Source organism: Ursus maritimus, unplaced genomic scaffold (genome assembly GCF_017311325.1).
Source record: "Ursus maritimus isolate PB19 unplaced genomic scaffold, ASM1731132v1 scaffold_22, whole genome shotgun sequence".
Taxonomy (NCBI): Eukaryota; Metazoa; Chordata; class Mammalia; order Carnivora; family Ursidae; genus Ursus; species Ursus maritimus.
The window spans coordinates 8,643,869-8,670,816 of record NW_024424675.1 but is presented as its reverse complement, the minus strand read 5'-3'; the positions used below and the strand labels follow the sequence as shown (position 1 = coordinate 8,670,816).

General features: G+C 39.2%; 1 protein-coding gene across 3 annotated transcripts in view; it reads left to right on the top strand.

Annotated features, from left to right (window-relative positions):
* MACROD2 (mono-ADP ribosylhydrolase 2) overlaps positions 1-26,948 on the top strand; it is a 1,912,358-nt gene that overhangs the window by 1,425,292 nt on the left and 460,118 nt on the right. The gene's annotated exons all lie outside the window — the stretch shown is intronic.

Below are 26,948 nucleotides of genomic sequence, written 5' to 3'. Positions count from 1 at the left end.
ATAAATCACCCTGGAAATAAATGCACTGATATGTATTGAATATTGAATGGTTTTGTTGTTCTCAGGGTAGGCTTGCGTAAATTTAAGATAGTATTAATTTATCATCAAGTAACATGTTAATTAAACATTTTAAAGTGGGGAGTTCTAGGGCTGCCAGATAAAATATAGGATTCCCACTTAAATTTAATTTCAAATGAATAACAAATAATTATTTTTATATAAGTATATCCTTAATATTGCATGGAATGTACTTAAATAATTTTTTGTTACTCATTTGAAATTCAAATTCAACCAGATACATCATGTACTTTTCTTTGTTAAATCTGGCAACCCTAGCAGAGCGTAACATGTAAAATACAAGTTGTCTAGTTTTTTGGTTGGTTCTGTGGTGGGTTGATTTTTTTGTTTTGTTTTATTTTGTTTTTTGTCTTTTTATTTTATGCCACTCTGATTATTTAAAAAATATATTTTGCAAGTTTTAGCTACCTGTTTGGTATGTTGAAAAAACAAACTTGGCACCTTCACTGAGGAAGATAGCAAAATGAAACTTTAAAAAATTACTCAGCCATATACACTATTTTAATTTTGTTTTTTGCTCATCAATTACAACTTGTTTCCCAAGTACAAATTAATACATGCTTGGTGAAACAAACAAATAAGCACACAGAGAAGGCTACAAACCAACATTCTGTCTTCTGTTAAATGTATCGTCCTCCATAATCAGCCTCTTTTCTGGAGAAAAAAAAAAAATTGGCCTTGATCTTGGGAAATCTTAGTTTTAGTCCTGGCTTTGTTCTTATGGTCTGAGCAAGTCTCTGACCCCCCCTTCCTAGGATTCCCTGGCCTCATATGTCAATTAAAGAGGGTTAAAAGATTGTTATCTCTAGCCATTTCCAGAGATGAGGTTATAGGGCCCATGATTTCAGCTTCAACTTTCTGGACAATTATGCATGGATGGTACTCACGGAGACTGCTTTCAGTTGGTAAATTTTTGTTTACTTGTTTTTTAAACCGTGCTGTTTCTATGTCTTCACTTGTCTTTATCCAAATGGATTTAGTTTTCACCTCTACTGAATGTAATGATGTCATTCATATGAAGGAATAATTCAAAATTAAGTCCAAAGGAAATTTCTCAACAATATTCACATTATGATGCTGGGTGTGCCTTTTAAAAGAAGTCAGCATTTCTCCTTACAGATTTTGAGGCATTCTGAAACTTTAATGGTAGAATAAAATGGTATTTTCTTTGGGAAAAACAATTGTGGTAGCCCTGTTGTAGATCAGTCTTTTGAAGAGAATTACAGAAGGTAAAAAAGAAATGTACATAGATCATGATCATTTTAGGTGTTAAGAGAGTGCTGCACAGACAGATGCTTTCTGCTGTAATATATGAACATATTTTAGGTCCCCCAATTTTTCTTATTTGTGTTACTTAGACATTCTACAGTTTTGATACTTTGGAATTTTGTGGGATTTTTTGTTTTTGTTTTTGTTTTTAAGAAAGAAATGGAGCACCTGGGTGGCTCAGTCAGTTAAATGTCTGACTCAGGTCATAGTCTCATGGTCATGAGATCTAGCCCTGCCTAGGGCTCCGCACTCAGCAGGGAGTCTGCTGGAGATTCTCTCCCTCTCCCTCTGCCCCTCCACACACTCCCATGCTCATACACTCTCTGTCTCAAATAAATAAATAAATCTTTTTTTAAAAAGAAAGAAAGAAAGAAAGAAAGAAAGAAAGAAAGAAAGAAAGAAAGAAAGGAAAGAAAAGAAAGAAAAGAAAGAAAGAAAGAAAGAAAGAAAGAAAGAAAGAAAGAAAGAAAGAAAGAAAAGAAAAGAAAAGAAAAGAAAAGAAAGAGTAAACTTTAGAGGTAATCTACCCTACTCCTTTCTTTTTCCTTGAGAAGAGACCCAGCCCTAGTGCAGCTCAATGTCTGACTGATGGGAAGCCAGTTGGTAAGGGAAAGCAAGGAAGTATGCCACAGGTCCTTTGCACACATAGTCCCACTGTGAGCTCAAGAAGCCCTGGACTTTCTGCTATAGAAGGGTATTAGAAGTGGCAGTGTGGTTTTGGGGTCAGAGAAGGAACTGGTCTACAGTGCAGCTTGGGGGAAGGAATGAGTAGGAGACTTGTCTGGAAGTCACATTTGCATTTCAAGTTCATTATTTCTACTTAGATTGTTTGAATGTATACTTTGATGACACGGGCGTGGCTGCATGATTTTGAAGGATCTGATGGAAATTATCGGGAGTCTAAGTCTTTCCCAAGACAGTTTTTGGCTCTGGGGCTTCCTGTGAGGTGGGAGTGTTTGTTTTTGTTTGTTTGTTTGTTTTTGTTTGTTTCCCAATTGTACAGATGATAACCCGAAGTCTAAAAATCATTTCATCCATTTGCCAGAGGGTGGGATTCAAACTCAGGTCTACAGAAGCAGAAAATCTAGATGGGTTTTGCATTTTACCATGCTAGTGGAGTCAACGTGACCTCATCAGCTTTGAGGTATGCCCTGACCTCCAGGACGCTACGTGACTGTGTTTGCTGCATGTAGACACATACTTTTCCAAACATAGTAATTCAAATTACATTTCTTCAAAATCACTCTGAAAAATATATGGCTAAAACTATGTCTCCGTGTGCAAATTAATTGGTAGAAGAAAATAAAACACACTAAATCCTGTATTACATTAAATAATGTATTATGAGCTATTTATTTATGTTAAAATACCCAGATTGACCCAATTCCATTGGTTGGTTATAAATAGTACAGTATTTGAAAGGATTCAAACTTTTTCTCCTGAGAACAGCTCTTCTGTATACATATATCCAGTTCTCTCTCCCTTATAGGCTTCTTTCTTACCTGTACAAAAGTAATACCTGAAAAGTTTGTGTAGTCAAAGGGAGGCTCAAAAGGGCGCAACAGGATGGTAGGTGCAAAGGTTGATATGTGTTTAACAATTTCAACTACATTAGTTAAACGTTTAATATACAAATGTCGTAACGAAGGACATAACAAAGTTACAAGAGTCAAGAATGTGTTATATGCTCAGCTCCATCGCTAACTGGTTTGTGACCTTGGATAGATCAGTTAAATTCTCTAAGGTCTGGTATGTCTGTGCTCTAAGTATCTTGCTAACTCTAAATTCTGCTGTTCTTTGACTGGTTTTACAAAACCAGATATTTCCATGCCAGTATTTTGAAAATTCTCTTCCCAGGAGGTCTTAGGGGTAATGGAGAGTCCCTTTATTCTTATACCAGTGGTTCTCAAACTATGGTTTTGGGAACTTCTTTGAAGTGTAAATTTTCAAGCCAGGCCCAGACTTGCTAAATCACAAACTCTGAAACAGGGCCAGAAACCTGATTTTTAATGAGCCCTCCAGGTGATTGGGAACCACTGTTTCACACTATAAAATTAAAGAGCTATTTTCAAAGAAAGGGTGATTATCGGCCTGAGACTGTGACAACTCAATCTCTAACTTGACTGCATCCACAAGGAACCCCTAAACAGAACGCAGTGAAGCATAGCAGGTGATTGTACAAGTGAACAAACAAAGCAAGTCTTCCTTATACTTCCTGATGGGACATTTTCTGATCTTCTGTCTCCTGGATCTTGGGCTTCCATTCCCCCGATCTATTTTCAAAATGATCATTCCTCCAAATATTTCAGATAAATTTGTATTCAGTAATTGAGGATGAGAAATAAATTGACAACCAGAAAATAAGGAGGCATCCCTTCAAAAAGGCCAACTGGTAAATATCTGGCTGTCTTGGGGGGCAACACAGGAGCACCTCTCAAAAAGTAAGACATGAAAGGATACCCCCAGAAAAGTAGGAGTGACGGGACCGAAATTGAAGCAGTAATTTGAGGCATCACAGTGAACACCAAAGGTCATGGTGATGTATTTATTATTGCAATTATAAGAACAATAAAACTGCAACAGGCAGCAGGGTCTGTGCAATTTTGCCAGCCTTCCATGTGACACCAGTCCCCCTCATCAACACTTCTGATGTCCAGAGGCTTGAGTCTAACAAGCAGCCTCAGCAAGTACACAGATTAATATATTTGCCCAAGACAGAACAGTTCGGAGCTGGCAGTTTTTGATAAAGAGATGTCACCCCTGGTTTTGTTCTTTACTGGAAGGCCTGCAAGCAGATATGGTGAAATTCTTGTTATCACTTCCACATGGGTTGTCTTCCTGGCACAAATGAAGAGACTGGGGGGCTGCAGTCATTCCTCAACTACTGAAACAAAGAAAGGTGGATTCCATTATTCCATGGGCCCTGGGGATTGGCTGTCTTCAGAAGCATTCAAGAAAGAAGAAAGCTAAATGTTAAAAGGCCTCAGTGTTGGTTAAAAAGTGAGATCAAAAACAAAGCTCCGGTGCTCGTGCATTTATCACATGTATTAATTGTGCTGCTATCTTTAGTTTGCAGAATAGGATGTTATAAAGAATGCAGTGACCGTTCTGGCAGGTGGAAAATGCCCATTATTAATCTGGATTAAAAAACAAAAGAGAAATCACCAAGCAATGAATTATGCCCATCAAAAGATTTGTTGATGGAATGAAACTTATCCTTTATTCACACTCCAAGAACTTTTGAAGAGTTATTTATAGTGCTGCCATTTGGTGCATTTCCAGCCGCCCAGAGCTATAATGTGATCCCGCCCATCCTAAGATATGCCTCTCTCTTTTTAATATTTGTACAGAATTTGATAAAAAGAAATCATTGGAAGTGATCATGTAACCCCTGGTTTATAATCCTTCAATGGGGTCTTCAGAGCATGCTCAGCACAGGATGCAAAATCTCACCACTGTTTTTCCCTGTGACCTTAAAATACACTGTTCACTCCTTGCTCTCCGAATTCTGTACCCATTGCCCTTCTTTCCACACATAGCCTTCCCACAGATGGCTCACCTACCAGGAACAGCCTTTTCACTTTGTTGGGGGAACGATACCCATCCTTTACATAGCAGCTCATACAACTCTCATTCTAGGAAGCCCACCCCTACATCCCAAACTGGGTCATGACCCCAAGTCATATGCTTTCAAAGCATCTTATAGCTGTGTCTTAGAGTAACAAATGATTGATGTGTATCTTCCAACATAGAGGCCATTGTTTGTTCATGACTGTATCCCTAGCACTTAGCAGAGTAACTGCCTGGCTTATTGTGAGCAATAAGAGCCACCAAATTTTTTGAGCAGAGAATGATATGGTTGGCAATGTCTTAGAAAAATAACCCTGTAATAAGCCTGGAGGTCGAATTGGAGAGTGGAACAATTAATAATCGGGATTTTGTGTAAGGAACTATTGCAGTTGTCTAAGAAAGAAAAAGAAAAAATACGTATATCTAAATTGTCGGTTTTATTGTCCATTGACTGACTTGTCAAACGTTTATTGAGCGCTTACAATGTACGTGTCAGATACTGTGCTGGGTACTGAGGCAATACAAAACTCTATTTGGAAAATGGAAAGAGAGGGATGGAGTCCAAAGGCACTGTTGAGGTAGAATCGATGGGACCCACTAAGCAGTTTTTGATATAGAGGAAAGAATTCAGGAGGAGTATAAAGCTTCTAGCTCAGTGACTATAAAGAGGGTGATTCTGTAGGGGCGCCTGGGTGGTGCAGTCCTTAAGCGTCTGGCTTCGGCTCAGGGCGTGATCCCGGCGTTTCTGGGATCAAGCCCCACATCGGGCTCCTCCGCTGGGAGCCTGCTTCTTCCTCTCCCACTCCCCCTGCTGTGTTCCCTCTCTCACTGGCTGTCTCTATCTCTGTCAAATAAATAAATAAAATCTTAAAAAAAAAAAAAAAGGTGATTCTGTTAACCCCATGTTAAGACTTGAGGAAAAACAGCAAATCAAGACACAAGGCAGAAAGCACAAGTTTAAACACGTTGAGTTTTGAAATGCTTGTCAGATTTGCAGGTGTATCAACTGGTACAGTCACAGTTTCTGGAAAGAAGCTTCCCTGTTCAATGGAGAGCTTCTGGTTGATTGCAAAGTTGGCCTGTAAAGACTAGTAAGGTGGCAAAGCCCACCTAAAAATATAAAAGTATAGTTTTTTTTCTTGAAATGAATGGTTTCTTCTTTGACCTTTAGAATGTGCATATTTTGAATGAGTGAATGAAACCAATTGATTTTTTTGGCAAAGAAATGCTGAAAAAATATATTTCATGGATAATGTAGTTTGAACATAGAACAGTCATAAGGAGGAACATAAATAGAATATTTTTATTGAGTGGCAATAGATTAAATTGATACTTGCTATCCCACTGCTTCTGTTTGTGCTAACTGTATGCCTTAGAATGTATATTGTATTAAATCTTGATATTATATATTATTAGATATTATAAAAATATTCACATAATGTTATATTTTATATTTATATTAAATAAAATGACAAAATTTGTATAACTATAAAATATAAGTTATATAAAATATGCTTTTGTCATTTTAAATATATAATAGAACAGTTTGTTCTGTGTTTTTATCTTTTCCTCTTCTTAATATATAACTCTTGCATTTTTCCCTTTAAGGCAATACTTAGGAATGTATGTAACCAGCCAATACAGTGATAAATATGTCTTTTGCAGCAAGCTTTAAAATCTCAAGAGATATAGAAGAGGCATGAAACTCTAACCAGATAAATCCATGGTATATTGTATGAGCCAAATGCTTTCTCTAAAATGAGAAAGATTCAAATCAGTGACAAGGAGAAGCATGTGGGGCTTAAGCCAACTATAGAAGGACACAGGTGTGCATCAGTACCACAAATGCACACAGAATTATCTAAGAACATCTTGCCTTGCCAACTCTTTAATATCACATGAAACTTGGGCCAAGTGTGCAGCAATATTGAAATGAACCAACTCTGGTATTGCTTTTCTGGTGTCTAGTCTAGCAAGTGCATTTGCTTTTTGTTCAATAAATTATTTCGATACTGCAGTAGAATTTAATAAACTAAAGTTTATTGGTCTGGTTTGTCCAGAGATATTTTCACTGACTTGTTGATTAGAATGAAGATTTTTTCCCTAGCTTGTCCAACATATTGATAACTCATATTTTAATGAGATGAAATTCTGATTTTACATATTCAATCAGTAAACACTTACTTAGAAACTACTCCATATGGATCATGGTGCTAGACTAGGTATGAGACATAAAGTGATGGCAAGAGAGACCTATAGCTGAAAGGGAATTTGAGATGGAGGGTGTGGCATTAGCCAAATCTCTGTCTTCATCTTCACATGGCATTCTCAGTGTGCATATATCCATATCCAAGGTTCCTCTTTTTATGAGGACACAAATCATATTGGATTAGGGTTTCACCCCATTCTGGTATGTCCTCATCTTAACTAAGTATATCTGCAATGATTCTTTTTCCAAATAAGATCACATTCTGTGGTACTGATGATTAGGACTTCCACATAATAAATTTTTAGGGGACACAATGCAATCCATAACGGAGTGCTACTCATGCATAAAGATAGTCCAGTCTTTGTGGGAAGGGATGATTAATTCATCATTAGTTACATTAAGTTTGAGGTACCATGGAAATATTCAAGTAGTGATTTTTTTCTGAAATTGGGTTTTTGAATCTGTAACACAGAAACCAGTGCCTCTTAAAAAGAGAGGATTTGGGTACACTGCCTACTACAGTCTCTTTCATTTCTCTCTATACAATATAAAATTATTTAAATTGTACTGACAGAAGAGCAGAAATTTAATTATTAATTGGAAATTTGAAAAATCAGAAGGAAAGAGCCAAGTAGACAAATATAAGAGATCCTTCCCAGATTCATTTCAACAATTTGGCATTCCTGTGATGAGTTTTGATTAATGGGAAAGCAGCCCAAACTTGGTGGAAAGAGCTGAGTATTTGATTTTCTACAGAATATTTTGATTCTGTAACATGACTGACACATATCCATATGTCTCAAAGCAACATCTTATGTGATATTGAGGTTTTGCTTGACAGTTTTCTTCAAAAAGCTCAGAACATTTATCCAATCCCTTAATATATTATTCTTTAACAGATTTTCTGTTGGTAGGGAAAACATTTCTGAGAAAACATTTGTTTTTCATATGTATAACTCTCTATTGCCTGACATAGTACTTCATACATGGTAGATGCTAAATAAATCCAGTTGTGGAATGGCTGTTGTGTAAACGTTTGAGATAGTCTTTGAAAAGAATCTCTATAACCCATGTTTGCAGACTTTCATATAATGCTCTCCCTTCCCCTCCATGCCATGTGGGCATGTGTTTTGTTGATTTAAAAGCCCAAGTGATGCTAGCTAATGAGTCTACCTTGGGTGTCCAGTCTTCTTGCCCAGTGGCATGAGCTCTTTTGTTAGTGTCAAATAGTTGTTGGAAACCTCTAAAGTTGTGACCAGTGTAATTCATGCAAATGAGGGCCCACTCTGTGCCTCCTTCTGTGCCAGGCACCTTGGGGTGATACAAAAGAAGCCTAATCAGATGGTGTCTGCTATGGAGAGAGTCAAAAGCCAAGATTGATGGGAGTCAGACTGACTCTTCAGATCCTACTCAGCCACTCTGTGACCTTGAGAAAGTTATGGGAACTTTGTAAGCCTCAGTTTCTTCTTTACAACATGGTGATTATAATAGTACCTACTTCTTATGGTATTGTGACCTAAAGAGATTAGGTCATATAGAAAAGTTCATGAAATAGTAGATATTATTGTCAGAATTGTCATCATAATTGTCATACTAGAGGTCTGAGAGCCCTGTACACTTGCATAGTCCTATCAAGAAACCATTTGAGAAAGCAGGACCAAGGGGGAGATGACAGCATAATTGTCTTGAATATTTAGAGGGGGGTTGGTGTGGTGCTCATGCAATCCAGGAAGAAGGTAAGATTTCAACGGCACTTCAATGATGGATTGCTTTAAGAAGATTGAAAGGACAGAACAATAACATGCTATCAGAATTCTACTATTTCAGGCACTTGACTGATTTTGACTTCTCTTAAATCTGTTTCTCAACACAATTTCCACAGATGCATTGGTTCTCACAATATTTATTTACTATTGTAAGCTTCATCAAACAGTCAAGTGATTTCTTAAAAAATAGGGGTCTTGACCTTTGCCTTTCCCTTGGCTGGGAACTTAATCATTCTTTGGTGGATAATACCTTCTCTGTTTGCTGGCCCAGGACTTGTGACTGGAGGTCATGTGACGACCTCCCCCATTTTCTTTGAGGCAGAGCTCTTCAGATCAGAGCAAATGACTCTTTCTTTGGAGCCCAGCCTGCTGGCAGAGGGTGAGGACCTGGGAGGCGCTGAGGAGCTCCTTCTGGGACTGGGCTTCTGGGCTGATGTCCCTGACCTGCACCAACATAGGATAAACATGGACATGTGGAGATTTAGAATTTTTGATTTCTTAACAACCAACAGTAATTTTCACCCCTTTCAGTGGCTTTCTCTATGTATATAATACTGCTTGCTACTGAAATCCTTCAAGTATTTTTTTAAGATTTTATTTATTTATTTGAGAGAGAGAAACAGAGAGAGCACAAGCAGGGGGAAAGGCAGAGGGAGAGGGAGAAGCAGACTCCCTGCTGAGCTGGGAGCCCGGCATGGGGCTTGATCCCAGGACCTGGAGATCATGACCTGAGATGAAGGCAGACACTTAACCATCTGAGCCACCCAGGCACCCCTCCTTTGGGGTTTTAAACTGATCAGGGGGAAGTGTGGCATATGGGCTTAAATTTTGGTTTGAATCCATTAAACCCAGGTGCAAATATATTAGTTGTAGTTCCCTGAGCAAGGTACTTAGCTTTTCTGAGTGTCGGTTTCCTCATCTGTTTAATGGAAATGGGTAACAATGCCCCACTTACAAGGTTAGAGTCAATATTAAGTATATAGTATATGCTGCAAAATGTGTTTGGCACATAATAGGCCTTCAATAAAGTATAGTCGCTATTATTTTAATGGTACTGCAGGCAGACGTTTAAGTTTTCAGTGTCACAACCATTGAGAGCTTATACTTTTGCTGCCAGGAATGGCACACAAGTCATGACTGTGGAAAGATGGGACATCCTGCTAGAGTGAATGGGAACTTAAACAATGGTTTCCGTCCATGCAATGAAGCAAAGCTCTTTTTTTTTTTTTTAATTGTTTTGTTTTCTATTGCTGCAATTTTAAGAAGTGGCTTAAAACAGTGAACAACTACCCACCCACGCCCCCACCCCCCGCCATAGGTAGCTAACAACAGTAAGCATCTATTTGGCATTTGGATCTGTAGGATTGGCTGAGTGGCTCTGCTGGTCTCAGCTGTGCTTGCTTGTGTGTGTCTGGGAGTCAGCTGGCTATTGGCTGATCTAGGTAAGGCTTGGCCAGTCAGCTATCTCTGTTTCACCTGTCTTTCATCCTCCTTCTGGGACAGATGGCCTGCCTGGGCACATTCTCATGGTGATGGCAGAGGTACAAGATTGGGCTAGTTCAATAACCCAAATGCTTTGCAAGATTCTACTTGCATTGTATCTGCTAGCATCTTATTGGCCAAAGCAAGTTACATGGCTGAGCACAGAGTCAAAAGGCAGAGGAGGTCACCCTCCCCACAGTGGGAGATTACTGCAAAGTCCTGTTGCAAAGGGGGTGGACAAAGAGTAGGGGAAGAAGTGGAGACATCATTGTGCCTACCACAGCTCTAGAGTAACCCACAGCCGATAGACCAGTCACCTCACAGCGTCTAGATTCTGAGAAATAGACATTTGCCCTAATATTGATTGTTTCCCTGAAGTCATATAGTTTGCTTTAGTACCTGACTATACCATCAATAATAGCGGCACAGCAGAACGTCTCAGTCATTCTCGTATAGCCGCAGACTGAGCTAAAAGAAATAACTCTACCTTTTATCTCAAGAATATAGACTCTTTAGCCAGTAGCAGGAATTATCCCCAAGTGTTTTGAATAGGTTCTCACTGATGTAATAGCTAGGATGGTGGGGGTTGATTACAGTTTTCCACGTAGTCTCTGAATTATGCCATGGAGATCTGTCAAAGACTAATTTGTTTTAAGCATTAGAGAAGCCATCCAAGATTAGATTTCCTGGCATTGTCCTTCTCTGTGAATAGAGTCAGACTTGGGTCCGAGAGCCAAATTCAGTGTGAATTTGGTCATGACTACATCAATACAATGCTGGAGGGTTTGACAATCTCCAGGTGTCCAAACACCCCCTTCTACTTAACCCGTTTCTGCATGTGTGTGAGTGTTTCTACTGTAACGTAGGATGGAGCTGTCCTTCCTTTGGTTGGTATTGATTGTACATCTTTGTTATTTTATTTACTAATTGTTGGGTAAAATAATAGATATATGTAGCTCAAATAGCCAACCACAACAGCTGGTTTTTAGACATCCAGCCCTTCCCTAAATTTGCTCAAGCAAATCCTCCAGGGAAATTCCTTAACCCACCGAGTGGTGGTGGGTCACATTCTAGGCTTCTGTGCCCTCATTTTCATGCTGCATTCCTCAGAGAGGCCTCAAGTACTTTAGGGAGCTGATAGAGTTTGGCTGTCATTTGAAAATGTTTTCCTTCTAACTGTTTTCATTTAGAGGCTAATTTATGCTCTGCTTTCAAGTAGGCTCAACTCCATTTCACATCTCTGACATGTAGCACACATTGCAGTGACTGGGATAGAAGGAGACAATTCAATCAAAGGATGTTTTCTCCATGGAGGAAATGAATATTATTTGTTCATCTTGCAATTCAGGATTCTGGGCAAATTATGATGTTTGCAAAGGCACTGGCAAGACAGAAAGACAAATAAATTGCATGATGTGAGAACAGCCTCCTTAATATTAAGGTTTCCTTAAAACAGTGGGTATTGGCTGCAGGCAAAATATCAAGCTGCAAATCACTGGTTTGCAACTCCTTGATCATCAGTTGTAATCCCAAGAACATATTTAATTTCCTATTTAGTCCTAATTTCTCTTTGTTCCTTAATGATATTTCTCTCCACTCAAAATAAGCCATCTGTTGGCAGCAGCCCACAGAAAACAGATACTGCACATGCAGTAATCTTGGAGCGAGGCTGTTACACTGGGAGAATGAAAAACGGGTCTCTTTGGAACCATGGGGTCACCTTTAAAATACCCAATCTTCCTTTTTTTTTTTTCCCTTCCTTCATTCTGGCCATACATAGTATTGGAAATAAATCTTGTTCTGTTGTATTTTCTGAAATGTTTGTGACCAGAGGACAAAGCTTTGTACTCAAGGGATAGAGAGTTTACAGCTTGGCTTGTAGATGCACTTTGCCATTTTTTTAACCCTCAATTTAATAAATCCCTGGATTTACTGTGTTTTGAAGAAAAAAAAAAATCTAACTGGCAGTGCACACCAGAAATCGAGATGATGGCAGAATAATTCCTTCCACTGGAAGGTTGTGAGATGGACAGGCGTTGTATGGAAGAGTGAACACTAGGACCTGGGGAGTGGGTAGGACAGGATGTATTCAGTTCACCCTGCCCCCGTCCAGTCTTGGACCACATCCATCTTTTACCTGTATCTAAACTGCATTCCTAACAGGAAGGACTCTCTGATGGAGAAAAAACGTAATGCTAGTTAGTACTTCTTGAACTTTATAACTAGGTGCCAGGCAATGTGTAAGTGGTTATATTTGGATTTTCTCCTTTAATCTCTCAGTGACCCCGTGAAGCTTCTCATAATATTTGCATTGTAGAGATGAAAAAACAGTCTCAAAGCTCCACAGCTATTAAGTGTCAGGGTCTGGATGACAACCTGGACAGCTCGATTTCCAGGGATCTCCACACTTCAGCTAAAATTGGGAATGGATTTAACAATGAAGATGTTATATCCTGAATACCTGCAGGAAACCTCCCAAGAATAAAGAATTCAGGTTCCCTTAAAAGAAAGTGTTAGAAATATTGAAATGGACATCAATGCAAAGGTGAGAGAGGTAGAGGAGATTTGATCTTCTTTTTCGCTCCCTCGTGTTTTGAAATATGATTCCTTTTGATGCCGGTTCTTCAGTGGTTGCTGCTCTTCAGCTTTAGGTGACTTTTCTACCTCCCAGAGCAATTAAAAGGTAATATCACTATTTTACCATGTGAAGCTTGACATCTGATTCATATATCACTCAGCCTGGAGGCATATTTTTCATACTCACCTGGGTGCATGTCAAGCAGTGAATTGATCTTTTTTAGGATTCAAAAGGAATTCCCTTTTCCAAAAGAGATTCAGGTGAGTGAACAAAATTAATGTCCCTATTACTCTCCATCTCCTTTAATTAGTGAGCCAGAGAGCTAATAATTATCTCACCTGTCAGCTATCTTGACAACTTGTGGTTGAGGCAAAACCAAAGGAAGATACTCCCCCCACCCCCAGTCTCAAACCCTAGCAAATGATATCAAAGTCTCCACTACCAAAGTCTACTTAAATTCTGTTGGTGTGACCTTCTATTTTGGTTCCAGTTCCCTCAAACCAATGTCTCCAATCCTTCCTCCCTCCATCCTGGGTAATCTGACTAATAAATGTCACTACACGGTGAACGTTGCCTCATCTCACAAATTTCCACTGTCAAAATATTCTCAGCAGTACTAGACAGATGGAACAAATCCAGGGAGCAAAACAAATGCTACCGCAGCTTTTAGAGCACTCCAAATGTAACGGTACTAGCTGTTCTTATCTCATAATATGCCCACCACCATCATTTTTCCCCCTAACAATCTGTCCATGATGACAAGTTCTATTCCATTTTCTTGATGAGGGATCATGTCTCTAAGCCATATGTTGTAACTGGAAGACTAGCCTTTAGATTTCTGAGCGGAATCGGACCTCTCCTCTTACCTCCCATTATCTTAGTACTTATCTCAGCCTGGTTCCTGTACCCTCGTAGTTTCCCTGAGCAAACTAAAGCAAACTAAAGAACACATGTAATGTGATCACAAATTGGTAGGATGGAATAAGTCATCTAATTGTTTTCCTCTGCCAAATTTTTGGGTTCCCATTTTTAGAGGATGATCTGTCTCCTGCCATGGGCTGACATGGTGCTACTGACTCTGTTGCAGAATTGAGCAGCTGGCCAAGACAGATGGATTTCTGTGTTGATCCAGTCAAGTTTCTCCTGTGTAAATCTTCATTTCCTCATCATGCCTGTTAAACATCCTTCATTTCAAGAACCTGCCCTCTGCCCTGGTTTCACCCTGTTTAGTAACCGTTCCTGAATGAACTGTGGGTTTTGTATAAGCACCCTCTAAGAGATGTGTGCAACCGCCGTCAATGGTCAGTGTTGGGAGGAGCCACCTACTCCCTGTGCTTTGAATCCATCCAAATAGCTCTTCTTTCATTAACATCCATCTACATCAATCCATTTATTTATCTGTCTGACCGTCTACCAGTCCATCCATTCACCATTCATCTATTCATCTATCTGTCCATCTGTCTAGTCATTTAATACTTCTTAATATTTGGAGATAGTCTCAGAACTTAGCTCTGTCTTCTTGTCTTATTATATAAAGGCAATCTAACTTTTATCTGTTACAATTCATCTAGTAAAGTGCCTGGATCGCTGAGTCAGTAGAGCTTGAGACTCTTAATTCGTCCAATATGGCCTTCTTTTTTAGAGCTCTAACAAAAAAATACTTGCAACTCCACAATTAAAACATAGTGGTTCTAAAACATATCACCAATTTCTTAACGCTCCTTCCTTTGAGAGAAGTCTTTGCTCACTTTCTTTGAATCTGGGCCAAACTCAGTGATGTGCTTTTTTACTAATAGAATTAAGCAGAATTAATGTGCAATTTCCAAGCCAAAATCAGTAAAGGCCATGTATCTTCTACTCGGTTCTCATGGATTGTTGTCTCTGGGGGAAGCCAGCTAACACACAAAAAGTACTAATACTTTGAGACCAAGGGGGAGAACATACATAGACATTGTGGCCACCAGTCAAGTTGAGCTACCAGCCAACAACCAGCATCAACTGTCAGTCATGAGAGTGAGCCATCTTGAATATCCAGACAAGTCAAGCTTTCAAATGATTCCAGCTCTACCCATCTCTGACTTCATCCTCATGACAAACCCCAGGCAGGAACTGCCACCTAAGCCCTTCCTGAATCCATTAACCAAAAAATCGGGAGAATAATAAAAGGGCTGTGTTAACTGCTAAGTTTTGGATTAATTTGATCTGCATTAATGATAACTGAAATAAAAACAGTATTTAACTAGTAAATTATTGAGGACCTCAGAGGAATGCTGATCATTTCATTTTTTAGAAATGGACTAATTTTTTTTTTATTTTTCACATTTCCACTTTATATTTTGCAAGCTTTGCCACTAGATAGAGATTGTGACAGAAACAGATGTAAAATGGCTGTCTATCAATATCTTTTCCTCATGGGAACCTGTGATTTACACAAATATAGAGAGAAGAACTTAGTTGCATGAATTTGGGATGCAAGAGGGGGAAAAAATGATTTTTAGGTCATCCACTTCAATTTATTTACTCCTAGGTTAGGTTCTTGTTGACATTTGGGGTGGTACATCACATGTGTATCATCTATATACCTCAGTAGGTATTCTCTAAGTGTTTGGGTAATGCAATTCAATATAGACTGAAGTTTTCTTTTGACCCCAAAGTCTCATCTCCAGTGGGCAATAGGGAGCATTGGCATTGCTGTCACAATTCTCCAGCTCCTCTTAGGAGGAGTTCACTTTTTTCGTGTCTGCCCCAGCTTCAATCACCATGCCATATAATCCAAGCAGCTTCCCTTTGAGTCTTGCTGAGTCGTCCATTTAGCATGTGTTGGCTGATTTTTTCACCATCAGGGAAGATGTTAACTCAAACAGGTATTGTCTGTGTATTTGTCATGTATGTGCATATCAATTTTTTTTTGCAGAATTTCTGAGTATTAAGCATTAAGTTGGAGACATTGACACTTCATTCACAAATATTTCAACATACATCATCTAAGAAAAATTACTTTTTTATATATAACCACAAAGGCATTATCATCATGCTCAAGAAACTTGGCTCTAGTATAATAATATAACCAATACCTAGTCCATATTCAGATTTCTCTAGTTGTCCCAGTGATGTTTTCCGGTTTTGTTTTTAATAGAATATCCAGTGCATTGCATTTAGTTGTCAGGTCTCTTTATCCTCCTATAACCTAGAAAGATTTCTCCATCTATTTGTGTGTTCAGTAAAATTGACATTTTTGAAGTGTCAAGTCCCATTATTTTTAGAATGTTCCACAACTCGAATTTATCTTATTATTTCTTCATGATTAAATTCAGGTTATAAATTTTGGGTAAGAATATTTATAGATGATCTTATTCCTTCCCAGTACAACACATCGGTTGTGTTTGTCCTCCCTTAGTCTCATTATTTGTAATGTAAAGGTGACGTCCTTCGTATTTTTTATCATTGTATGGGTATATTTTTCTTTTAAGAATTTCTAAGTGATCCAAGAAATGACACTTTGAGACTGTGTAAATATTGTTTTCTCATTCTATGAATTTTTTTTTTTATTCTATGGTTTTAGCATCCACTGCTGAGACTTACCGGAATTATTTATTATATTGGTGATTGCAAAATGGTGACCTTCTTATCTACTATCAGAGATAAATATCTCCTGCCGGGGCAGATTCACAGAAGGGGAGGGACTTCAGGCAATGTGGAACAGTGAGGGCATACAGAGGTTCAGCTGCTCCATATATAGACTTTCACCAGTTCTCCTGTTTTCGGCCTCAAGCTTTGTCCCTTAGTTTATAGGTACCAGGTGTCTCCAGTTTTGAGTCTTCGCCAGAGTTCTCTGATAACTGTCACTGGCTTCTACTAGTTACCATCTCCACAGGCTCTTATATTTTAATTTTTCTCCCTTACTCTGTTACCTCTCATCCTGTGTGTTTTAAAAAATGTTGGCTTTTCTTCTCTTCTGTCACCTCACTTCTCAATCTCCTTGTTCCTCTGGGCTTTTATTTATCATCATTATTATTTCACCATCACTTCATGAACTTTCAGAAAGGAGAGAAAAAAGGTACTTAAAACCTCATGTCTTGTGTATGTTGGTGTTTTTAGTTTTGAGTTTCACAGACAAATACCTTAAACCTCCATTCACATTGCATTGTTTCATGCCCAAGAATATTTCATCCTTGTGTAACCACATTACTATTCCCTTTTATTCATGATGACTATATAAGCATGTGTTACTTTCATGTAAGGAGAAAATTTTTCCTCAGTTTATATACATATACATATTTTTTTCTTCAAGGAAAACTATGACATTTTTTCTTTTTTATTTTAAGTGTGTTTTATTAATTAATCAGTCCCAAGGAAGGTTTGGTGAGTATATGGCATGGAGAACATGTATTTTCCTCTCTCTACATTTTTACTAGAAGTTCTTCTCTTTCTTGGAAGACAGTTAAGGAAATCAGCACTCCCTGGCCAGAAGCAGCATCGGGACCTTTGGCATAATCCTCAGGTTGTTTGGTTGACAGCTTGTAAGCTTGTGTAGCTGCTCACAGTCTTTGCTTTGCTTTAAAGACCACTCTGAAATGTTTGAATTTTTTCCTACCCAGTGGTCACCTAACTGTGGATCTGGTCTTCAGCCAGTTCTGATGTCTTGGAAACCTCTCATTATTGAATGAACCTCTAATCTGCTATTAAGTGGATACTAGAACTAAAAAGTGGGAGACACTCCAGATTTTAGGGATTTTTTAAATGTTCTGTGTAAAAATGTGCCACAGCAGATGCTGATGCTGGTTTATCTGTTTGCCCTTGGCCTGACTCTGAGTCTACCTGTAGCCCCACTGGACAGAGCCCCTGTATGTGGGCAGCTTCCCATCTCAAGCACATCTATCTCCCTGCTTCCTTTTCCGGAGACTTTTTCAGGGGCATGGGAGTTTTTCTCAGTTTCAGTGACCTGTAGCCTGGAAATAATAAGAATTTCAGCCCTCCAGGGGCATCCAGGGGCATCAGTAAGGGATAGGAATCAGTGAGTAAGTATCCTGGCATCTCAGCCCCTCACTGAGATAGTTCTCAGAGTGTCCCGTGTGCAAACTCAGAAGAAATCTGAGCCCCAGTTGTCCACATTTGTAACTTATTCACTAATACTTTTTTATTGGATTTTTCCATTCTCCACCTCATTTCCTATTACCTCCCCTTGTACTTCCTTGGATGACTTTACACATAAACTAACTATAGTCTGTCTCAGGGTCTGCTTTTGGGGAAACTGTTGCAAGGATTCAAAAAGTTCCAGAAAAGGTACTATCACAGTTTCTTGGAAATTGACTCTGCCTTGAGAAGGTGCTTAATATATTATCCTTAAAAAAAAAAAAAAACCAATCATATTACCCTTCTTTCAACAGGCAACTGATGAATTTATAGTACATATAAAAGGGTTAATTTATTTTTAAAAATCTCTGGAACTGTGCTGTGTGTCATGCTTTCTGCTAGGGGCTGAGAATACACAAGTGAACAAAATAAGCATAGCCCCCTGCTCTCTATTATAGAGCTTAAATTCTAGTAGTGATATGACAAACAGTCAGGTATGATGCAGGTTGGGACATACTATGGTAAAGGAAGTCTCATTACTGGAGCAATGAATGGGGGTCAGAAAGACTGTCTTCAGGGGTGCCTGGGTGACTCAGTTGGTTGTGTCTGACTTTGCCTCAGGTCATGATCTCGGGGTCCAGGGATCGAGCCCCACATCAGGCTCCATGCTCAGCAGAGAGTCTGCTTGTTCGCCTCTCTCTCCCTCTGCCCCTTACCCTGCTCATGCTCTCTCTTTCTCAAATAAATAAAATCTTTTTTAAAAAATGACTGTTTTTGTTCACCCCTCTTTCTCAACCTGTAGCATAAAACCTAGAATAGAGTGGTTATTTCAGAATTATTTCTTGAGTAAAAAGAGGTAAAATTAATTACGAGTTATATTCAGGAACCTGCAAACGTGATCAGTGTGACCAGAAAACACCAGATAAAGGAGAGGTAGAGAGATGGACAAGGGTGAGGACTTGTAGTGCCTTGAACACTCTGTTTAGGAATGGGGACTTTATCCCAACATAATGAAAGTGTTAAGCATTAACGGGGCAGGACCAAGGTAGCATTTTTACAAAAATGCCCATCCTGCAGGCATGGTGAAGAATGGAGCTGAGCCATCCAAGCAGGGATCAGGCAGATTGGTTAGAGAGCTGCGCTGTCATCCACATGAGAGATGGTGGTAGTCCCTAATCCACTAGAGGTAGCCGGACCGTGGAGACATGGCTGAGCTGGAAAGAGATTCAGGAGGCAGAATGGATGAGGCTTGGCACTTGGATACAAGAATTGGGCGGGGGGGGGGAAGCAGTGCTGATAATGCCCAGAGTCCTGCCCAACATGGCTCTCTAAATCTGGGGCTGCAGAAGCAGCAGGGAATTGAAGGATGAAGGTGAAGAGAAAGGAATTCACTCCAGGGTGGTGCTGAAAGAAGAAAGGAAGTTTTGCCAAGGTTGTTTTATATTACATTTCCCTCTGCCCATCGATGCTTCAAAGGATTATTTATTTATGAAAAAAGATAAATCCAAAATATGTCACTTAAGTATAGCTAATTTATAGCCCTATAAATCCGAATGTATGTAGGTGAAAAGTTAGTCTGTTAATTTTTCTATCAAATAAGTATCTTATTTTTAACACTAAAACCTATAAATCATGGTAGTCTCATCTGGGGAAAAAAAAGCAAACTATATAATATTCATTTTCTTAAATAAAACTTGATGTTCAGAATAGTTATTTGTTGGAATGGTTTAATGAAATTGATTATAGCCCTTTAGGTGCAGTTTATTATTTTGAAATTGCTTCTTTTGGAAATGTGAGGGAGGGTAGGAAGGTTAAATGGAGCTGAAGTACCACGCCAGGCCATTTAAAGAAGGCATGAGTTTAAATTCTGAACGCTGAATAAAAATGTCCTAAAAGACCTTTGTTTGGAAGGAAATGACTTTAGCTGTTTAGCCTCGGAGGGAATAAACAGCCACATGCATACTAATCTCGTGAACCTCATGCCCATGCTCACAGACTCCTTATCTTTTATTCATTTCAAACTATACAAATCTTCGAGGCAGAGAAACCCTCGCTTCTTGTAGCATTGCCTAGCATTGCCGCTAAAATGCAGAAGCTGTGTTTGTGCCAGTAGAATTTGAGTTATTCGTGATTTTATGTGGTTAGGTTATAGCAAATCTCTAAAGACAGGGAGTGTAAAGGGGTATGAGTGTATCGATGGGGGATGGAGGGAGTTGGCGGGTGGCAGTGGGGGGCCTCCCGTGGGCTGGGGGGGGCAGAAGTGAAAGATGGCAGAGGGTGGAAGCTCACAAACCAAGAGCCTTTCGACCCCCCCCACCCCGCCCCACAGAGCCAGCTGTAGCTCTGCTATAGAGAAGCTCTCCTATCCTCCTGTATCTATTCCCAAATCAGCCCTGATTTCATCCACTCTTGTTCCTCTTTTGGAATAGGGAGATGGAGGGGCATAAATAAGATTTGAAAATTGTCCTATTGTCGACTGCCATTTGAACCAGATGTTTTCCTTTGAGTTTCTTCTTGCAGCTAGTTTATGATTTTATCAATACAGTTTAATGCACTTTTAAAGGCATACTTCCAGAATGATCTAGCATTTTCCCGGAAAATAAAAAAGGCGCATATTGTAACTGTTGATTACGGGGAGTGATGGATTGGTTCTGCCCTCTGCTAGTCCAAAGCAGATCACTGACAGTCTACAGGAACAGGTAAGAGGTTGACAGTTGGGACAACGAATTTTAAAATTTATACTCTGAGCTTATCCCACTTATCAAGAAAATTTGACATCAGAAATAACTGTAAATTAACTGCAATTGAAAGTGTGTGACATTTATAGCTTGGCATAATCTTCAAATGAAGAACATGTTTATTTGGTTTGAAGGTAGTTTACTCAGGATTCATTGCCCTGATCTTTATCTCTCTCAGGTCATAAAGGGGGCTCTCTGGAACTCACGAATTCCTGACTTATTCAAACCTGTATCTGCACTGTGCTTAGTTCACTGAAGCAGAGAGGCTTAGAGAAGGAAAATTAAAATGGGTCATATGCATCTGTGTCCTCTTTGAGGCATTTCACAAAAACAGCCATTCTGGGAACATCGTAAACAGTTTTACCCATCTGTCTGGTTTAATCTATTTGGGGATTAAACCTTCTGGCTTCTCAGAGTACAGGGTTGTGCTTGAGCCTCGCTCATTATGATCCGTGTTTCCAGGATGCTGGTTACTCCAATATAAATGATGGATTGGGGGCATTGTGTTTACTTAAAGAATCATGGATCTCTTGATTTATACTAGGACATCTGGCTTTTTCCCCCCGCTGAAACAGTGGCTTAAACTGAAGCCATTTACCCAGAGATAAACTAAGCTCTGGGTGCTCATGGTAACCAGTTATTAGTGACCAGTGATCTACTACTTTCTAAAAATATGTTTGGTTAGATTGCATGCATTATTTATAGTGTTGGGGTTCTTGAATGACAAAATATTGGGAGAGACCTGCTTGAACCGTAGTTCTTGTGTATTACAATGTAGCTTACATGGCCAACTCTATGTTTATTCATCTTTTAGAACATAAGAAAAGCATTTGGGAGATATTCCCAAAAAGAGTCACTGTCCCTGTTTCTGTTTTTCGTGTGATTACAGTATTCTTATTAAGAACAAATGTTGGTATGAAGTGAATATGTTGTAAGTTTCATTTCTGCTCTGACTTCTTTTGATTGGTAGTGATTTGCTTCATCTGGTGAACTTGAATCCAGACCACACTGTGAGATTGAGACTTGTCCAAAAAAAAAAAAAAAAAAAAAGGAGGAATAACTCTTACCCATAGAGAGAGTTTCCAATTTTATTTACTAACATTAAATAAATGGATTTTTTTCCATGAATTTCAATTTTACCCAACTAAGGTTCATATCAGCTTGGCATTCAAGCTTGACCATTGCAAGTAGGGCAAACTCTGATCAGTCGTACAGGCATGGATTAATCAGTCGTACGATCGTAAGTAAAGAGAAACTGACAGCAGCATAAAATTCACATGCAAATAGCAGGTACTGATTCTTTTATTGTTAAGTTCACTTTTAGAGAAAAAATTACAACATAATTTACTTCTCTGCATCTCTTCACTCAAAAATCACATTCAACAGGGCACTCTATCTTAAGTAGGCAAATTTTGAAACCCCTTAAGAGAATGAATTCTGTTTTTCTTAGGTACAACTCTGTTCAGTAATAGCCCAATGCTATAAAATACAGATTAGAATATGAGATGCAAGTTAGGACACCACTTCTGTCTCTTATATCTTTGATTAGGTAGTGGTGTCAGAGCTTTTGATTTATTAATGAGATATGCCATGGAGAAAAATACCTATTCTTCAGATACAGAGAGAGGGGGTTAAAAAAAAAAAAGAGGGGGGATGCCTGGGTGGTGCAATTGTTAAGGGTCTGACTCTTGGTTTTGGCTCAGGTCATGATCTCATGGGTGGTGAGATTTAGCCATGGGTTGGGCTCTGCGCTCAGTAGGGAGTCTGCCTGAAGCTTCTCTCTCTCTGCCCCACCTCCCCTTCTCTCTCTTTCTATCTCAAATAAATAAATGTTTTAAAAGAAAAAAAAGCATTCCATTAAAAAAAAAAAACTAGAAGACATAGCAAGCACAAAAATCAAAAGAGAAGAAAAACAGTGTAATCTAAGCTTGATCTTTGGGTTTTCCCTGCCACACAGACTTCGGAAACTTGCCATTGGCCCTTGGGTCATCTCCAAACCAGAGCTTTAAAATCGACAGTTGCCTGAGACCCTAGCAGCCAAGTCAGACATTCTACGACCTAAGCAAAAGGACCAATTGGAAATTTAGTCCCAGTTGTGGTCAAACATGTTTACTGTAGAGAGCACGCTAAAACAGTCTCAGATTTTATCTTTCCAAGCTCATGATGGAACACAGAGAACATAGAAAGGGGAATTGGGCTTAATTTGGCACAGCTGTTATTAGAGCATCCCCTGGTCTCTGAGCTATTTGTTTGGATTTTGTCTGACCGAGCTCCAGCACATTACCATGGTAGGACAGCCTAGGACATTTGCTCTTTATTCATCCCCAGCCATGTCTTGTAGGAGACCTCATCTCCTCCCTCACACAATTAATCACTGAGAAAGCACTTTTAGTTGGGATGGGCTGATACAGTAATCACTTATGGTGTCCCTGCCTACTGTGTGCTGGGCGCTCTGCTAGGCTTTGTCCAAAAATCTCACGTACTCTCTAACCAAGTCTATGTGGTGAGCATAATTAAGATATAAAAACGATGAGCAGAATCACGAATCAAGTAATATGCTCAAGGTTATTCTACTGTATCAGTTGAAATTCCTTAGATCCTGACACAAAGCAAACAAGATTTTCGTAGGCTGCCCATGTATGTTGGTTCTAAGGTTCTTATGACCACTCTGTCAGCACCAAAGATGCCGGGGAGTCACTCCATTCTGATTACCTTGCTGCCCTGTTGCCCACTGGGCTCTCCATGCCATTCTGCCTCAGCTGCTTAACTACCAATCTGTGGGCCATGCCACCCCAGCATCTTCCCTTCTGCCTGGAAATCATGAGGCATTTCTTCTTCGTTCCAGTCTGGCTGACAGAGAACAGTCACTAAAACTCTTTCCAAAGATGCTGGAGTTCTCCTCACCCACATCTGGATGAAGGGAGCTCTTTCAGCATTGTTGAAATATGTGGTAATTTCACTCAAGTGTGCTATTTCTTTTCTTTTTCCTCATCTTTTGGGGTTTCACCCAAATCTGAAAAGAGCATAAGAAATATGTTCTCTGGCAACGTATCTCTTTCTCCTTTTGGCTGACCTCAAGAAGTTTTGGTTAGGAAACTTCAGACAGTCTGGTGAATTCCAACCCTGGGCCTGAATTTTTTTCCTACACAAATAATGTTACTGAAGATCTAATAGCATTATTTCTTTGATATATAAATATAAATATATATATATGAATTATTACAAGTATTACAATAATTTTAGATGCTCTAGCCAAATCATTCAGTGTGTTATGAGACTAGGAACACATTTGTCTTTTGATGTAATGCACTAAATATTCTCAGACTGACTCTGTCACATGTGGATGGGGGTAAGAGCTCCGAGCTACTTGGTTGCAATAGTGAATAAAACTATTAAACAAATAATAGTCCCAACTAAATCTTTCTCTTGGTTAAGATCACTAATTGCATCAAACAAATGTTACTTTTTTAATTCAAGTATGGTTGACCCACAGTGTTACATTAGTTTTGGCATTCAGTATAGTGATTCAGCAAGTCTATACACTATGCTATGTTCACTCCAAGTGTAGCTACCCTCTGTCACCATACAACACTACTGATGTTACTTTTTAATTAAAAAGGTGAAAACAGCAATCTCATTTAGAAGTAGACTTTTATTTGCGGAGAAACTATCTGCTCTATCTTTTCACCCATTTTCTACATTCTTGCCACCCCATAGAACTTCTGCCAACTCTTAGAAGAATTAGGGACAAACATTGAAGTCTCTCAGTCATTCTCTGGCTTCTCTCCTTGGAAGAGAAATAATTAGCGTAATGGCAAGAGGCTGACATCCAAAAGTCCTTGTTTCTTTGTTGAGTGAAATCAGTGTGTTTAGGGGTCACTGCTCATCTGTAGTCCATCCTCTTGGGCACACAGTGCTCGATAAGGAGTGAGGCATATCACGTTTTCTATGAAGCTCTCTGCTTAAGTATCTGTCTTGCAAACCCAGTTCCCCACACCTGTGGTTGTCAAGCTAAAACATGAGTCAGTGGATAGAAAGACTTTGACCTTATGTGAAAACTTCATCTTCCAGTTCAGTCTTCCCAATAAGAAAGCTAATGCGCTAATCCCTAGCTGACTCTTGCATATATTTTGTTGGAGGGATATGCTATTTTATCATACTCAAACTCCAATAGCTTTAACTTAATTTATCAAAATTGAAGTCACCACAGGCATAATGCAAGTCATTTTCTGCCTCAGATTCTAAGACTTTTGGCTGAAGAAATGCTTGGTAGTGGAAGCCTCCTAAGACTAGTTTAAAAAGACAACCAGTTTGTCTTATCATTTATGCCTGTTCTCCCACGTTGTGGCTGGCTGAATAACTCTGAAAGGTGAGACTGTGTGTTGGAATAAAATTAGGAGGCCCAAGTTTGACTTCTGACTGTCCCAGTCAATTACCTGAATTCATTTAGTTGAATTTCTTAATCTCTCTGATTCTTAGGTCCTTCATCTATAATGTAAGGAAAATAAAAAATGCTATTGCTCGATGCTGTCCTTTAAAAACTGACCTGAGCAGTCAAGATGGAATGGTCTTTCTGGATGTGTCAATACTTTTTTTTTTTTTCATTCGTAGACAAGTAATTTTGTTTAAATGAGTCCGGTTTATGTTTAAACCAGAAGGTGAATCAGTTGGACAGAGAGCAAGGAATATGCCAAATGATCAAAGTCAACTTTTTTCAAGATGGCTAGATCTAAAAGGCCACAAATTAGCTCTGATTTAAATTATGTGCCAAAAAGGAAGAAGCTTTATTTTAAGAATCCCAAGAGGACTTGTCATAGTAAATGCTGTGATACTTTCAGTGTACTTAGGGAACAGTGGAGGTTGGTACCCCCAACATGGAGGCAGTGAGTGTTCTAAGGGAAAGTCAATGAGATGATTTTCTTCAGGGTCCCTTTAGCACCTTCACCTTCTTTGTCTGAATATCCTTATTCTTCAAAGTGTTGGTAAAACGGGCTTACTCTCATTATGTATTTGATTGGAATAAGCATGAATGATGCAATCAGCTTTGCCATTTCCCAACAACATGTGAAAACTGAACCAGAAAGATAAGGGAAAATCTTTTCTCCAGCGTTGGTACATTTGTTCAGCCTTTGAAACTGTGCTGACAAGTTGTAATGAGGTTGTCATTGTGCCTCCTTAATACTTAGGCTTCACATTTGGGGCTGAGTCTGACCAGGTGGAGTGGTTTCAGCCTTAGGCCTTGTGAGAAGTTCTCTATGTTGCTCGGTACCGTTAGAGTAAATGAAATACTGTCCTGTCTGGGTTACCTAACCTCAGTACCTTTAGGACCGCACCTGCCCCAGATGGGGTATTCCCTCTTATCCTTTGTGAAAATCAAACAAATGTTTTAAATAAACGAATGAAGGAATCAGTGTCTAATGAGATGCATTGAGAAGGAGCAAAAAGATTTGGGTAGAATTTTTAGATAGCGCCTTCGGCTTTTGTTATTTTATGCTAAGTTATTTATCAGCAATTATCATTAGACAAGCTGTACTGTGGTGAAAAGCCGCTGATTTTTCTTCTGTAGCCATATGAACTCTGGGGGATGCCGAGGGAATTAAAATAAGAACAGAGCACACTGCTGTTTTATCCGAGCCACTGCAACATCTCTGCTTGACACCCTGTGTTGAACAAGAGACTGCTTAGTAGTTCCCAACAATTACGCATGTACTTTTTCCTGGCAGAAAAGTCATTGCCCCTTTGTGTGTCGATTATGCCGAATCAGCATAAAAGTCACACCTGACTTATTCCTGGAAGGGACCGGCCCATCTCTTCCCATTGGAAATGAGATAGTCATAATGAAGCTTTGAATACAGAAAAATAAATTTAGTATAGATAGACAACTTGTTCTCATAAAGAATGAAAAATGTACTTTTCACGTTTTCATGATCATTTCCATTGTTACTATCGACTGCATCACTGTATCTATTATCCACGGCTGTCTGCTCTATCACTGCCCCACATCCACCCCCTCTCCTGCCCCAGTTTTCAGTATATTACTAGTTCTATCCATATTGAAGTAACCTTATAAGGCTTTGACAGCTGTCTTCATCTCTGATGGGATCCGGACCCCCTTGTGATGTGGGGCCTTCATATAAGCATGTTATGTGGAAAATGAAACCCATATGTAAATATAGAGTTAATTA